Below are 15,475 nucleotides of genomic sequence, written 5' to 3' on the forward strand. Positions count from 1 at the left end.
AGCCTTTTTTCCTATGTCAGCCCTGCCATCCCAGGAATCAGTCTGGTGAATCTTCGCTGCACTCCCTCAATAGCAAGGATGTCCTTCCTCAGATTAGAAGACCAAGTCTGTACACAATATTCAAGGTGGGGCCTCACCAAGGCCCTGTACAACTGCAGTAAGACCTTCCTGCTCCTATACTCAAATCCCCTCGCTATGAAGGCCAACATGCCATTTGCTTTCTTAACCACCTGCTGTACCTGCATGCCAACCTTCAATGACTGATGTACCATGGCACCCAGGTCTCGTTGCACCTCCCCTTTTCCTAATCTGTCACCATTCAGATAATAATCTGCCTCTCTGTTTTTACCACCAAAGTGGATAACCTCACATTTATCCACATTATACTGCATCTGCCATGCATTTGCCCACTCACCTAACCTATCCAAGTCACTCTGCAGCCTCATAGCATCCTCCTCGCAGCTCACACTGCCACCTAACTTAGTGTCATCCGCAAATTTGGAGATACTACATTTAATCCCCTCGTCTAAATCATTAATGTACAGTGTAAACAGCTGGGGCCCCAGCACAGAACCTTGCGGTACCCCACTAGTCACCGCCTGCCATTCTGAAAAGTACCCATTTACTCCTACTCTTTGCTTCCTGTCTGACAACCAGTTCTCAATCCATGTCAGCACACTACCCCCAATCCCATGTGCTTTAACTTTGCACATTAATCTCTTGTGTGGGACCTTGTCGAAAGCCTTCTGAAAGTCCAAATATACCACATCAACTGGTTCTCCCTTGTCCACTCTACTGGAAACATCCTCAAAAAATTGCAGAAGATTTGTCAAGCATGATTTCCCTTTCACAAATCCATGCTGACTTGGACCTATCATGTCACCTCTTTCCAAATGCGCTGCTATGATATCCTTAATAATTGATTCCATCATCTTACCCACTACCGATGTCAGGCTGACCGGTCTATAATTCCCTGTTTTCTCTCTCCCTCCTTTTTTAAAAAGTGGGGTTACATTGGCTACCCTCCACTCGATAGGAACTGATCCAGTCAATGGAATGTTGGAAAATGACTGTCAATGCATCCGCTATTTCCAAGGCCACCTCCTTAAGTACTCTGGGATGCAGTCCATCAGGCCCTGGGGATTTATCGGCCTTCAATCCCATCAATTTCCCCAACACAATTTCCCGACTAATAAGGATTTCCTTCAGTTCCTCCTCCTTACTAGACCCTCTGACCCCTTTTATATCCGGAATTTTGTTAGTGTCCTCCTTAGTGAATACTGAACCAAAGTACTTGTTCAATTGGTCCGCCATTTCTTTGTTCCCCGTTATGACTTCCCCTGATTCTGACTGCAGGGGACCTACGTTTGTCTTTACTAACCTTTTTCTCTTTACATATCTATAGGAACTTTTGTAATCTGTCTTAATGTTCTTCTCGTACTCCATTTTCCCTGCCCTAATCAAACCCTTTGTCCTCCTCTGCTGAGTTCTAAATTTCTCCCAGTCCCCAGGTTCACTGCTATTTCTAGCCAATTTGTATGCCACTTCCTTGGCTTTAATGCTATCCCTGATTTCCCTTGATAGCCACGGTTGAGTCACCTTCCCTTTTTTATCTTTACGCCAGACAGGAATGTACAATTGTTGTAGTTCATCCATGCGGTCTCTAAATGTCTGCCATTGCCCATCCACAGTCAACCCCCTAAGTATCATTCGCCAATCTATCCTAGCCAATTCACGCCTCATACCTTCAAAGTTACCCTTCTTTAAGTTCTGGACCATGGTCTCTGAATTAACTGTTTCATTCTCCATCCTAATGCAGAATTCCACCATATTATGGTCACTCTTCCCCAAGGGGCCTCGCACAACGAGATTGCTAATTAATCCTCTCTCATTACACAACACCCAGTCTAAGATGGCCTCCCCCCTAGTTGGTTCCTCGACATATTGGTCGAGAAAACCATCCCTTATGCACTCCAGGAAATCCTCCTCCACCGTATTGCTTCCAGTTTGGTTAGCCCAATCTATCTGCATATTAAAGTCACCCATTATAACTGCTGCACCCTTATTGCATGCACCCCTAATTTCCTGTTTATGCCCTCCCCAACATCACTACTACTGTTTGGAGGTCTGTACACAACTCCCACTAATGTTTTTTGCTCTTTGGTGTTCTGCAGCTCTTCCCATATAGATTCCATATCATCCAAGCTAATGTCCTTCCTAACTATTGCATTAATCTCCTCTTTAATCAGCAATGCTACCCCACCTCCTTTTCCTTTTATTCTATCCTTCCTGAATGTTGAATACCCCTGGATGTTGAGTTCCCAGCCCTGATTATCCTGGAGCCACGTCTCCGTAATCCCAATCACATCATATTTGTTAACATCTATTTGAACAGTTAATTCATCCACTTTATTGCGGATACTCCTTGCATTAAGACACAAAGCCTTCAGGCTTGTTTTTTTAACACCCTTTGTCCTTTTAGAATTTTGCTGTACAGTGGCCCTTTTTATTCCTTGTCTTGGGTTTCTCTGCCCTCCACTTTTCCTCATCTCCTTTCTGTCTTTTGCTTTTGTCTCCTTTTTGTTTCCCTCTGTCTCCCTGCATTGGTTCCCATCCCCCTGCCACATTAGTTTAACTCCTCCCCAACAGCACTAGCAAACACTCCCCCTCGGACATTGGTTCCGGTCCTGCCCAGGTGCAGATCGTCCAGTTTGTACTGGTCCCACCTCCCCCAGAACCGGTTCCAATGCCCCAGGAATTTGAATCCCTCCCTGCTGCACCACTCCTCAAGCCACGTATTCATCTGTACTATCCTGCGATTCCTACTCTGACTAGCACGTGGCATTGGTAGCAATCCCGAGATTACTACTTTTGAGGTCCTACTTTTTAATTTAGCTCCTAGCTCCTTAAATTAGTTTCGTAGGACCTCATCCCTTTTTTTTTAACCAATGTCGTTGGTACCAATGTGCACCACGACAACTGGCTGTTCTCCCTCCCTTTTTAGAATGTTCTGCACACGCTCCGAGACATCCTTGACCCTTGCACCAGGGAGGCAACATACCATCCTGGAGTCTTGGTTGCGGCCTTACAATTGAATCCCCTATCACTATCGCTCTCCCACTCTTTTTCTTGCTCTCCTGTGCAACAGAGCCAGCCACGGTGCCATGAACTTGGCTGCTGCTGCCCTCCCCTGATGAGTCATCCTCCCCAACAGTACTCAAAGCAGTGTATCTGTTTTGTAGGGGGATGACCACAGGGGACCCCTGCACTACCTTCCTTGCACTGCTCTTCCTGCTAGTCTTCCATTCCCTATCTGGCTGTGGACCCTTCACCTGCGGTACGACCAACTCGCTGCACGTGCTACTCACGTCATTCTCAGCATCGTGGATGCTCCAGAGTGAATCCACCCTCAGCTCCAACTCCACAACGCGGTCCGTCAGGAGCTGGAGGCGGATACACTTCCCGCACACGTAGTCGTCAGGGACACTGGAGTCGTCCCCGAGTTCCCACATGGTGCAGGAGGAGCATAACACGTGACCAAGCTGTCCTGCCATGACTTAACCCGTAGATAGGCAACAACAATGCCAAAGTTTACTCACTGTTATAGAAGAGAAAAAAGAAAAACTACTCACCAATCACTTACCCCTTTGGCTGTGACGTCACCTTTCTGTTTCATTCTACTTTTTTGCCTTCTCCCTGTAGCTGCACAAGTACGTCTCTCGCTGCCGCTGGGCCTTTTATAGGCCGTTCCGACACCACACACTCCCGCCTCTCGGACTGCCGCCGCCTCGCTGTCGCTGGGCCTTTTATAGGCCGCTCCGACACCACGCACTTCCCGCCTCTCGGACTGCCGCCGCGGCTTTTATAGGCTGCTCCGACACCACACACTCCCGCCTCTCGGACTGCCGCCGCCTCTCGCTGACGCTGGGCCTTTTATAGGCCGCTCCGACACCACGCACTCCCGCCTCTCGGACTGCCGCTGGGCCTTTTATAGGCCGCTCCGACACCACGCACTCCCGCCTCTCGGACTGCCGCTGGGCCTTTTATAGGCTGCTCCGACACCACACACTCCCGCCTCTCGGACTGCCGCCGCCTCTCGCTGACGCTGGGCCTTTTATAGGCCGCTCCGACACCACGCACTCCCGCCTCTCGGACTGCCGCTGGGCCTTTTATAGGCCGCTCCGACACCACGCACTCCCGCCTCTCGGACTGCCGCTGGGCCTTTTATAGGCTGCTCCGACACCACACACTCCCGCCTCTCGGACTGCCGCCGCCTCTCGCTGACGCTGGGCCTTTTATAGGCCGCTCCGACACCACGCACTCCCGCCTCTCGGACTGCCGCTGGGCCTTTTATAGGCCGCTCCGACACCACGCACTCCCGCCTCTCGGACTGCCGCCGCCTGTCGCTGGGCCTTTTATAGGCCGCTCCGACACCGCGCACTCCCGCCTCTCGGACTGCCGCCGCCTGTCGCTGGGCCTTTTATAGGCCGCTCCGACACCACGCACTCCCGCCTCTCGGACTGCCGCTGGGCCTTTTATAGGCCGCTCCGACACCACGCACTCCCGCCTCTCGGACTGCCGCTGGGCCTTTTATAGGCCGCTCCGACACCACGCACTCCCGCCTCTCGGACTGCCGCCGCCTGTCGCTGGGCCTTTTATAGGCCTCTCCGACACCACGCACTCCCGCCTCTCGGACTGCCGCCGCCTCTCGCTGACGCTGGGCCTTTTTATAAGCCGCTCCGACACCACGCACTCCCGTCTCTCGGACTGCCGCTGGGCCTTTTATAGGCCGCTCCGACACCACGCACTCCCGCCTCTCGGACTGCCGCTGGGCCTTTTATAGGCCGCTCCGACACCGCGCACTCCCGCCTCTCGCCTCTCGGACTGCCGCCGCCTGTCGCTGGGCCTTTTATAGGTTGCTCCGACACCGCGCACTCCCGCCTTTCGCTGTCGCTGGGCCTTTTATAGGTCGCTCCGACACCGCGCACTCCCGCCTCTCGGACTGCCCAATAAGGATGACAGATTTCCTTCCCTTAAAAAGGACATTAGTGACCCGATGGGTTTTTATGACAATCCAGTAGTTTCATGGTCACCATCACAGATAACAGCTTTTTATTCCGGATTTATTTAATTAACAATTTAAGTTCCACAGCTACTGTGGTGGGATTTAAACTCACGTCTCCAGATCAGGCCCCTGGATAACTAGTCCAGTAACACGACCACTATGCTCCCGAACCTGTAGAGATCAGAAACATTAGCAGAAACGGCAGGAAAAAGAGGATTGAGAAAGCTTCTGCTAGAAGCAAGAAACTGCTACAATCTTCAGTGCTGGGAGTGGGAGGATTGGAGCACAAATCCTGAATCAGTTTGATATTGGAAGGGATTTAATCCAACAGCACACTTCAATGAATCTTTCAGGAATCTATCTTGCCAAATACCAAACTATATATTTGCAATTATCATCAGCCATGATCAGCCGACTCCTGCTCCTACTTCTTATGTTCTTACGCACATCACTGAGGCTTCATCCCACCGGGGCTCAGTGCTACATCACCGGGGTTTAGTGCTACATCACCGGGGTTTTATTGCCACATATCAGTGCTACATCAAAGTGAAGGGTTGATCTTGTGCCAAGTCATATCCAGCCTTAAATAGTTTAAGGATTCATGACGCATTACTGAATGGCACCAAAACCAAGATCACCCACTCAATTGGTTAGCAGACTGACTAACCACTGCACTTTCAACTGGGTCAACAATCTTCTGTGCACTGCTGGACCGAGAAAAGGAACTATATTGAAGAGGAAGTTGGCATTGCCTCATTACTGACCACAGGGAGTGGATCAGGAACAGAATTAACGGACTTCAGGAAGGCTGGTGTGATACAGTTCCATGGGGATTGGCAGCCCTTTGTATCCTGGGCCAAGTGGCCATTCCTTGTACCTGGGCACTGGCAGACTATTGGGTGGTGAAATGCAGCAAATCTTCACCCATTGTCCAGATCGACACTTCCTGTTCCTTGTCCTGTCCACACACTGCTGGAACACTGACCCGCTGTTCCCTCCCAAGCCCAATTGCAGCATCCTAATTGACACAGCGAGAGACCTGCACCCTTCATGGTCTGTGGACCTCAGGGCAATATAGTACAATGTGGTCACACAGATGTTACAAACAAACAAACCTATATTTACAAAAAGAAAATGGACTTAAAATTTATGCAACTGCTTTTCTTTACAGATTTTTAAAAACCATCAGAGTGCCATAGAGTGCTTTGGGCTTCTCGAGGCAGGAGGCTGTCACAATCCAGATACAGTTCAATGCAGAGAAATGTGAAGGTGTGTATTTTTTTTTGGAGGGGGAGCGGGAAATAAAAAGTAAAAGAACATTCTGAAAAACAAGATTCTTAGAGTGCAGGAACAGCGTGCAAGGGATGCAGACACACAGTTCATAGAAATTTACAGCACAGGAGGCCATTCGGCCCATCGTGTCTGTGCCGGCCGAAACAGAGCTACCCAGCCTAATCCCACTTTCCAGCTCTTGGTCCGTAGCCCTGTAGTGTATACCCAAGTACTTTTTAAAACACGTTGAAGGTTTCTGACTCTACCACCCTTTCAGGCAGTGAGTTCCAGACCCCCACCACCCTCTGGGTAAAAAAAGTTCTCAATTCCCCTCTAATCCTTCTATCAACTACTTTAAATCTATGGTCCTTCCTATCCACTCTATCTCGGCCCTTAGTTTTCTCCCCCCTCAGCTTTCTCCCCCCTCAGCTTCCTCTGTTCCAAAGAAAACAAACCCAACCTATCCAATCTTTCCTCATAGTTAAAATTCTCCAGTTCAGATAACATCCTCATGAATCTCCTCTGTACACTAGTGCAATCACTGATCTTTAAAACGTTGGGATTGCTCATAGAAAAGGGCATAATGCGGCAAATGCTATCCTGGATTGTAAACATAGGGGCATTGAATATAAAAGCAAGGACAGTAGGTTGAATTTGTACAAGACACTGGTTAGGTTTCAGTAGGTGCTCAGTTTGAAATTCTGGGCAGCCAATTAAAGGATGTCTGATTCATGGAAAAGGCACTGTGATGATTCACTCGAATATTGAGAAATGAGATTATAGCTACAAAGGTTTTAAAAAATGGTGACTTCTCAGTGATGCAGAGGGTGGACACGGAGTCCAATGGTGGAACAGCGATTAAGTGAGCATCTCTATTGCACAGGACATATGAAGACATCTCAGAATGCCACACCAAGCAAGGGCAAGGATTTGAGCGGGAGGGAGAGAATGGAGGGCAAGATATATATTAATGACTTGGACTTGGGCGCAGAGGGCACAATTTCAAAATCTGTAAATGACAACTTGGAAGTATAGTGAGCAGTGACGAGGATAGTGAGACTTCAAGAGGGCAGATAGGCTGGCGAAATGGGCGGAAACGTGGCAGAAGAAAAATGAGTCTCGGAATCTTAGGTCCTGCTTCTCCGCACCAAGTGGAAGGAATGATTCGGGGTCAGGCCTGGAGGGGGTGGGGCTTGACCGGTGCTGCATGGGGGTGGGGCTTGACCAGTGGGCAGGTGCTGCATGGGGGCGGGGCTTGACAGGTGCTGCATGGGGGCGGGGCTTGACCAGTGGGCAGGTGCTGCATGGGGGCAGGGCTTGACTAGTGGGCAGGTGCTGCATGGGGGCGGGGCTTGACCAGTGGGCAGGTGCTGCATGGGGGCGGGGCTTGACAGGTGCTGCATGGGGGTGGGGCTTGACCAGTGGGCAGGTGCTGCATGGGGGCGGGGCTTGACAGACACAGAATGTCAAAAAAGTGCAGTACAAATAGTTACACTGTTCAATTATTTATCTAATTCCCCTTTGAAAAGCCTTTCCACATAACTTAAGTCTTGCTTCCCTGGTACCATTATAGTAAATCTCCTCTGCACCCTCTCCAAGGCCTTGACATCCTTCCTAATGTGTGGTGCCCAGAATTGGACACTCTAGCTAAAGCCTAACCAGTGTTTTATAAAAAATTAGCATAATTTCCTTGTTTTTGTACTCTATGCCTTGGTTTATAAAGCCAAGGATCCAGAGGACATGGTGGAAGTATCTAAAAATAAACAGAAGGTTGGACTTCAAAATGGCAATGAATAACAATTGCACACCCTGATCCATTTATCCCCTGCTTCTTAACTGCCTGTGTGCAACACCAGAGGTGATTGACAAGTCAGATTGGAAGTTATGCCCTGAAAATCAATTAAGGTTTTAACAAAGCATTACCCTAGGTTATAGGTGTGCCAGTTTTTGGAAATATATATACACATATTCAAACACCTTGCATTTAATCAATCAATTTTCCAGTAACATTTTCTACATGGACTGTTATAATGGAAACTGCCACCACTGCAGCACCACCACTTGTGGGAGGGCATAACTGCAGCTCAAGTCAGGCCAACATCCCCAGCATCAAAGCACTGAGCACACTTGACCAGCTCCTTTGGGCAGGCCACATCATCCGCATACATGACACTAGACTCCCTAACAAGCGCTCTAGTTGGAACTCCTGCATGGCAAGCGAGCCCCAGGTGGGCAGAGGAAATGATAAAAGGACACCCTCAAAGCCTCACCGACACCTGGGAGTCCCTGGCCCAAGACCGCCCAAAATGAAGGAAGAGCCCATCCGGGAGGGCGCTGAGCATCTCGAGTCTCGTCGCCGAGAGCATGCAGAAAGCAAGCGCAGGCAGCGGAAGGAGCGTGCGACAAACCAGACTCCCCACCCACCCTTTCCCTCAACCACTGTCTGTCCCACCTGTGACAGAGACTGTAATTCCCATATTGGACTGTTCAGTCACCTGAGAACTCACTTTTAGAGTGGAAGCAAGTCTTCCTCGATCCCGAGGGACTGCCTCTGATGATGATTGCAGTGACAATTTTACAAAGACAATTCCCATTTTAAATGACAGAGAATTTATATTGGAAATGCGAAAATAAGCAGTGAACTTATAATTTACTAAATTAAAAGCTAGACTTGCATTTATATAGCGCCTTTCACAACATCCCAAAGCACTTTACAATTAATTACTATCGAAGTGTAGTCACTGCTGTAATGCAGGAAACACAGCATCCACTTTGTCACAAACAGCAATGGAATGAATGATCAGATAATGTGTTTTAAATGTTGGCCCAGGGATCAATAGTCAGGTGACTGAGTACTACCCCGACAGTGCGGCTCTCCGCCGCACTGGCGGAGGGGGCAGCACTGAGGGAGTGTCGGAGGGGCAGTACTGAGGGGGGGGCAGCACAGAGGGAGTGCCGCACTGTCGGAGGGGGCAGCACAGAGGGAGTGCCGCACTGTCGGAGGGGGCAGCACAGAGGGAGTGCCGCACTGTCGGAGGGGGCAGCACAGAGGGAGTGCCGCACTGTCGGAGGGGGCAGCACAGAGGGAGTGCCGCACTGTCGGAGGGGGCAGCACAGAGGGAGTGCCGCACTGTCGGAGGGGGCAGCACAGAGGGAGTGCCGCACTGTCGGAGGGGGCAGCACAGAGGGAGTGCCGCACTGTCGGAGGGGGCAGCACAGAGGGAGTGCCGCACTGTCGGAGGGGGCAGCACAGAGGGAGTGCCGCACTGTCGGAGGGGGCAGCACAGAGGGAGTGCCGCACTGTCGGAGGGGGCAGCACAGAGGGAGTGCCGCACTGTCGGAGGGGGCAGCACAGAGGGAGTGCCGCACTGTCGGAGGGGGCAGCACAGAGGGAGTGCCGCACTGTCGGAGGGGGCAGCACAGAGGGAGTGCCGCACTGTCGGAGGGGGCAGCACAGAGGGAGTGCCGCACTGTCGGAGGGGGCAGCACAGAGGGAGTGCCGCACTGTCGGAGGGGGCAGCACAGAGGGAGTGCCGCACTGTCGGAGGGGGCAGCACAGAGGGAGTGCCGCACTGTCGGAGGGGGCAGCACAGAGGGAGTGCCGCACTGTCGGAGGGGGCAGCACAGAGGGAGTGCCGCACTGTCGGAGGGGGCAGCACAGAGGGAGTGCCGCACTGTCGGAGGGGGCAGCACAGAGGGAGTGCCGCACTGTCGGAGGGGGCAGCACAGAGGGAGTGCCGCACTGTCGGAGGGGGCAGCACAGAGGGAGTGCCGCACTGTCGGAGGGGGCAGCACAGAGGGAGTGCCGCACTGTCGGAGGGGGCAGCACAGAGGGAGTGCCGCACTGTCGGAGGGGGCAGCACAGAGGGAGTGCCGCACTGTCGGAGGGGGCAGCACAGAGGGAGTGCCGCACTGTCGGAGGGGGCAGCACAGAGGGAGTGCCGCACTGTCGGAGGGGGCAGCACAGAGGGAGTGCCGCACTGTCGGAGGGGGCAGCACAGAGGGAGTGCCGCACTGTCGGAGGGGGCAGCACAGAGGGAGTGCCGCACTGTCGGAGGGGGCAGCACAGAGGGAGTGCCGCACTGTCGGAGGGGGCAGCACAGAGGGAGTGCCGCACTGTCGGAGGGGGCAGCACAGAGGGAGTGCCGCACTGTCGGAGGGGGCAGCACAGAGGGAGTGCCGCACTGTCGGAGGGGGCAGCACAGAGGGAGTGCCGCACTGTCGGAGGGGGCAGCACAGAGGGAGTGCCGCACTGTCGGAGGGGGCAGCACAGAGGGAGTGCCGCACTGTCGGAGGGGGCAGCACAGAGGGAGTGCCGCACTGTCGGAGGGGGCAGCACAGAGGGAGTGCCGCACTGTCGGAGGGGGCAGCACAGAGGGAGTGCCGCACTGTCGGAGGGGGCAGCACAGAGGGAGTGCCGCACTGTCGGAGGGGGCAGCACAGAGGGAGTGCCGCACTGTCGGAGGGGGCAGCACAGAGGGAGTGCCGCACTGTCGGAGGGGGCAGCACAGAGGGAGTGCCGCACTGTCGGAGGGGGCAGCACAGAGGGAGTGCCGCACTGTCGGAGGGGGCAGCACAGAGGGAGTGCCGCACTGTCGGAGGGGGCAGCACAGAGGGAGTGCCGCACTGTCGGAGGGGGCAGCACAGAGGGAGTGCCGCACTGTCGGAGGGGGCAGCACAGAGGGAGTGCCGCACTGTCGGAGGGGGCAGCACAGAGGGAGTGCCGCACTGTCGGAGGGGGCAGCACAGAGGGAGTGCCGCACTGTCGGAGGGGGCAGCACAGAGGGAGTGCCGCACTGTCGGAGGGGGCAGCACTGAGGGAGTGCCGCACTGTCGGAGGGGGCAGCACTGAGGGAGTGCCGCACTGTCGGAGGGGGCAGCACTGAGGGAGTGCCGCACTGTCGGAGGGGGCAGCACTGAGGGAGTGCCGCACTGTCGGAGGGGGCAGCACTGAGGGAGTGCCGCACTGTCGGAGGGGGCAGCACTGAGGGAGTGCCGCACTGTCGGAGGGGGCAGCACTGAGGGAGTGCCGCACTGTCGGAGGGGGCAGCACTGAGGGAGTGCCGCACTGTCGGAGGGGGCAGCACTGAGGGAGTGCCGCACTGTCGGAGGGGGCAGCACTGAGGGAGTGCCGCACTGTCGGAGGGGGCAGCACTGAGGGAGTGCCGCACTGTGGGAGTGCCGCACTGTCGGAGGGGGCAGCACTGAGGGAGTGCCGCACTGTCGGAGGGGGCAGCACTGAGGGAGTGCCGCACTGTCGGAGGGGGCAGCACTGAGGGAGTGCCGCACTGTCGGAGGGGGCAGCACTGAGGGAGTGCCGCACTGTCGGAGGGGGCAGCACTGAGGGAGTGCCGCACTGTCGGAGGGGGCAGCACTGAGGGAGTGCCGCACTGTCGGAGGGGGCAGCACTGAGGGAGTGCCGCACTGTCGGAGGGGGCAGCACTGAGGGAGTGCCGCACTGTCGGAGGGGGCAGCACTGAGGGAGTGCCGCACTGTCGGAGGGGGCAGCACAGAGGGAGTGCCGCACTGTCGGAGGGGGCAGCACAGAGGGAGTGCCGCACTGTCGGAGGGGGCAGCACAGAGGGAGTGCCGCACTGTCGGAGGGGGCAGCACAGAGGGAGTGCCGCACTGTCGGAGGGGGCAGCACAGAGGGAGTGCCGCACTGTCGGAGGGGGCAGCAGAGAGGGAGTGCCGCACTGTCGGAGGGGGCAGCACAGAGGGAGTGCCGCACTGTCGGAGGGGGCAGCACAGAGGGAGTGCCGCACTGTCGGAGGGGGCAGCACAGAGGGAGTGCCGCACTGTCGGAGGGGGCAGCACAGAGGGAGTGCCGCACTGTCGGAGGGGGCAGCACAGAGGGAGTGCCGCACTGTCGGAGGGGGCAGCACAGAGGGAGTGCCGCACTGTCGGAGGGGGCAGCACAGAGGGAGTGCCGCACTGTCGGAGGGGGCAGCACAGAGGGAGTGCCGCACTGTCGGAGGGGGCAGCACAGAGGGAGTGCCGCACTGTCGGAGGGGGCAGCACAGAGGGAGTGCCGCACTGTCGGAGGGGGCAGCACAGAGGGAGTGCCGCACTGTCGGAGGGGGCAGCACAGAGGGAGTGCCGCACTGTCGGAGGGGGCAGCACAGAGGGAGTGCCGCACTGTCGGAGGGGGCAGCACAGAGGGAGTGCCGCACTGTCGGAGGGGGCAGCACAGAGGGAGTGCCGCACTGTCGGAGGGGGCAGCACAGAGGGAGTGCCGCACTGTCGGAGGGGGCAGCACAGAGGGAGTGCCGCACTGTCGGAGGGGGCAGCACAGAGGGAGTGCCGCACTGTCGGAGGGGGCAGCACTGAGGGAGTGCCGCACTGTCGGAGGGGGCAGCACTGAGGGAGTGCCGCACTGTCGGAGGGGGCAGCACTGAGGGAGTGCCGCACTGTCGGAGGGGGCAGCACTGAGGGAGTGCCGCACTGTCGGAGGGGGCAGCACTGAGGGAGTGCCGCACTGTCGGAGGGGGCAGCACTGAGGGAGTGCCGCACTGTCGGAGGGGGCAGCACTGAGGGAGTGCCGCACTGTCGGAGGGGGCAGCACTGAGGGAGTGCCGCACTGTCGGAGGGGGCAGCACTGAGGGAGTGCCGCACTGTCGGAGGGGGCAGCACTGAGGGAGTGCCGCACTGTCGGAGGGGGCAGCACTGAGGGAGTGCCGCACTGTCGGAGGGGGCAGCACTGAGGGAGTGCCGCACTGTCGGAGGGGGCAGCACTGAGGGAGTGCCGCACTGTCGGAGGGGGCAGCACTGAGGGAGTGCCGCACTGTCGGAGGGGGCAGCACTGAGGGAGTGCCGCACTGTCGGAGGGGGCAGCACTGAGGGAGTGCCGCACTGTCGGAGGGGGCAGCACTGAGGGAGTGCCGCACTGTCGGAGGGGGCAGCACTGAGGGAGTGCCGCACTGTCGGAGGGGGCAGCACTGAGGGAGTGCCGCACAGTCGGAGGGGGCAGCACTGAGGGAGTGCCGCACTGTCGGAGGGGGCAGCACTGAGGGAGTGCCGCACTGTCGGAGGGGGCAGCACTGAGGGAGTGCCGCACTGTCGGAGGGGGCAGCACTGAGGGAGTGCCGAACTGTCGGAGGGGGCAGCACTGAGGGAGTGCCGCACTGTCGGAGGGGGCAGCACTGAGGGAGTGCCGCACTGTCGGAGGGGGCAGCACTGAGGGAGTGCCGCACTGTCGGAGGGGGCAGCACTGAGGGAGTGCCGCACTGTCGGAGGGGGCAGCACTGAGGGAGTGCCGCACTGTCGGAGGGGGCAGCACTGAGGGAGTGCCGCACTGTCGGAGGGGGCAGCACTGAGGGAGTGCCGCACTGTCGGAGGGGGCAGCACTGAGGGAGTGCCGCACTGTCGGAGGGGGCAGCACTGAGGGAGTGCCGCACTGTCGGAGGGGGCAGCACTGAGGGAGTGCCGCACTGTCGGAGGGGGCAGCACTGAGGGAGTGCCGCACTGTCGGAGGGGGCAGCACTGAGGGAGTGCCGCACTGTCGGAGGGGGCAGCACTGAGGGAGTGCCGCACTGTCGGAGGGGGCAGCACTGAGGGAGTGCCGCACTGTCGGAGGGGGCAGCACAGAGGGAGTGCCGCACTGTCGGAGGGGGCAGCACAGAGGGAGTGCCGCACTGTCGGAGGGGGCAGCACAGAGGGAGTGCCGCACTGTCGGAGGGGGCAGCACAGAGGGAGTGCCGCACTGTCGGAGGGGGCAGCACAGAGGGAGTGCCGCACTGTCGGAGGGGGCAGCACAGAGGGAGTGCCGCACTGTCGGAGGGGGCAGCACAGAGGGAGTGCCGCACTGTCGGAGGGGGCAGCACAGAGGGAGTGCCGCACTGTCGGAGGGGGCAGCACAGAGGGAGTGCCGCACTGTCGGAGGGGGCAGCACAGAGGGAGTGCCGCACTGTCGGAGGGGGCAGCACAGAGGGAGTGCCGCACTGTCGGAGGGGGCAGCACAGAGGGAGTGCCGCACTGTCGGAGGGGGCAGCACAGAGGGAGTGCCGCACTGTCGGAGGGGGCAGCACAGAGGGAGTGCCGCACTGTCGGAGGGGGCAGCACAGAGGGAGTGCCGCACTGTCGGAGGGGGCAGCACAGAGGGAGTGCCGCACTGTCGGAGGGGGCAGCACAGAGTGAGTGCCGCACTGTCGGAGGGGGCAGCACAGAGGGAGTGCCGCACTGTCGGAGGGGGCAGCACAGAGGGAGTGCCGCACTGTCGGAGGGGGCAGCACAGAGGGAGTGCCGCACTGTCGGAGGGGGCAGCACAGAGGGAGTGCCGCACTGTCGGAGGGGGCAGCACAGAGGGAGTGCCGCACTGTCGGAGGGGGCAGCACAGAGGGAGTGCCGCACTGTCGGAGGGGGCAGCACAGAGGGAGTGCCGCACTGTCGGAGGGGGCAGCACAGAGGGAGTGCCGCACTGTCGGAGGGGGCAGCACTGAGGGAGTGCCGCACTGTCGGAGGGGGCAGCACAGAGGGAGTGCCGCACTGTCGGAGGGGGCAGCACTGAGGGAGTGCCGCACTGTCGGAGGGGGCAGCACTGAGGGAGTGCCGCACTGTCGGAGGGGGCAGCACTGAGGGAGTGCCGCACTGTCGGAGGTGGGGGGGAGGGAGAGGGAGAGGGGGGGAGGGAGAGGGAGAGGGGTGGAGGGAGGGGGAGAGGGGGGGGAGGGAGGGGGGAGGGAGAGGGGGGGGAGGGAGGGGGGAGGGAGAGGGGGGGGAGGGAGGGGGGAGGGAGAGGGGGGGAGGGAGAGGGGGGGGAGGGAGAGGGGGGGGGAGGGAGGCGTCTCCCCGGTGTCCCGGGGCCAATATTGATCCCTCAACCAGCAGATTATCGGCCCCTTTACCACAGGGCATGGTGTGGGATCTTGCTGTGCGCAGACTGCCCCGCCGACAAGGGCTCCATTGGCCGAGCGCTTGAGGCCGATATAAAAGGCCAAGTCCTTCCTTTCCTGAACCCGGGCCTGCGCGGTCCCGCAGGCCGGCGCCGCAGCCACCCACCCACCCGCCGTCCGATCGATCGATCGATCAGCCTCCCTCCCCCGCCCGGGCCGCTCTCGGCCCACGCACCGAGGCCTGAGGCCCCGAGGCCCCGGCTTCCCCCCAGAACATTTCCCACATGAAATGAAAGTTCGGGCCCCC

General features: G+C 57.8%; 2 protein-coding genes across 5 annotated transcripts in view; one reads left to right on the forward strand and one right to left on the reverse strand.

The window, feature by feature from the left end:
- Window positions 1-15,475, forward strand: part of faim2a (Fas apoptotic inhibitory molecule 2a) — a 251,881-nt gene that overhangs the window by 196,187 nt on the left and 40,219 nt on the right. For 2 of the 3 annotated variants that reach the window (XM_070896954.1, XM_070896964.1), the window contains one exon: window positions 6,237-6,334. The exons of the other annotated variant lie outside the window; for it this stretch is intronic. The gene's annotated coding sequence lies outside the window, so the exon portion shown is untranslated. The remainder of the gene's footprint in view (window positions 1-6,236; window positions 6,335-15,475) is intronic. 3 annotated transcript variants of the gene reach the window in all.
- Window positions 1-15,475, reverse strand: part of abcf2a (ATP-binding cassette, sub-family F (GCN20), member 2a) — a 56,303-nt gene that overhangs the window by 39,654 nt on the left and 1,174 nt on the right. The window contains exon 2 of one of the 2 annotated variants that reach the window (XM_070896924.1): window positions 5,178-5,236. The exons of the other annotated variant lie outside the window; for it this stretch is intronic. The gene's annotated coding sequence lies outside the window, so the exon portion shown is untranslated. The remainder of the gene's footprint in view (window positions 1-5,177; window positions 5,237-15,475) is intronic. 2 annotated transcript variants of the gene reach the window in all.

This window comes from Pristiophorus japonicus, chromosome 1, assembly GCF_044704955.1.
Source record: "Pristiophorus japonicus isolate sPriJap1 chromosome 1, sPriJap1.hap1, whole genome shotgun sequence".
Lineage (NCBI taxonomy): Eukaryota > Metazoa > Chordata > Chondrichthyes > Pristiophoridae > Pristiophorus > Pristiophorus japonicus.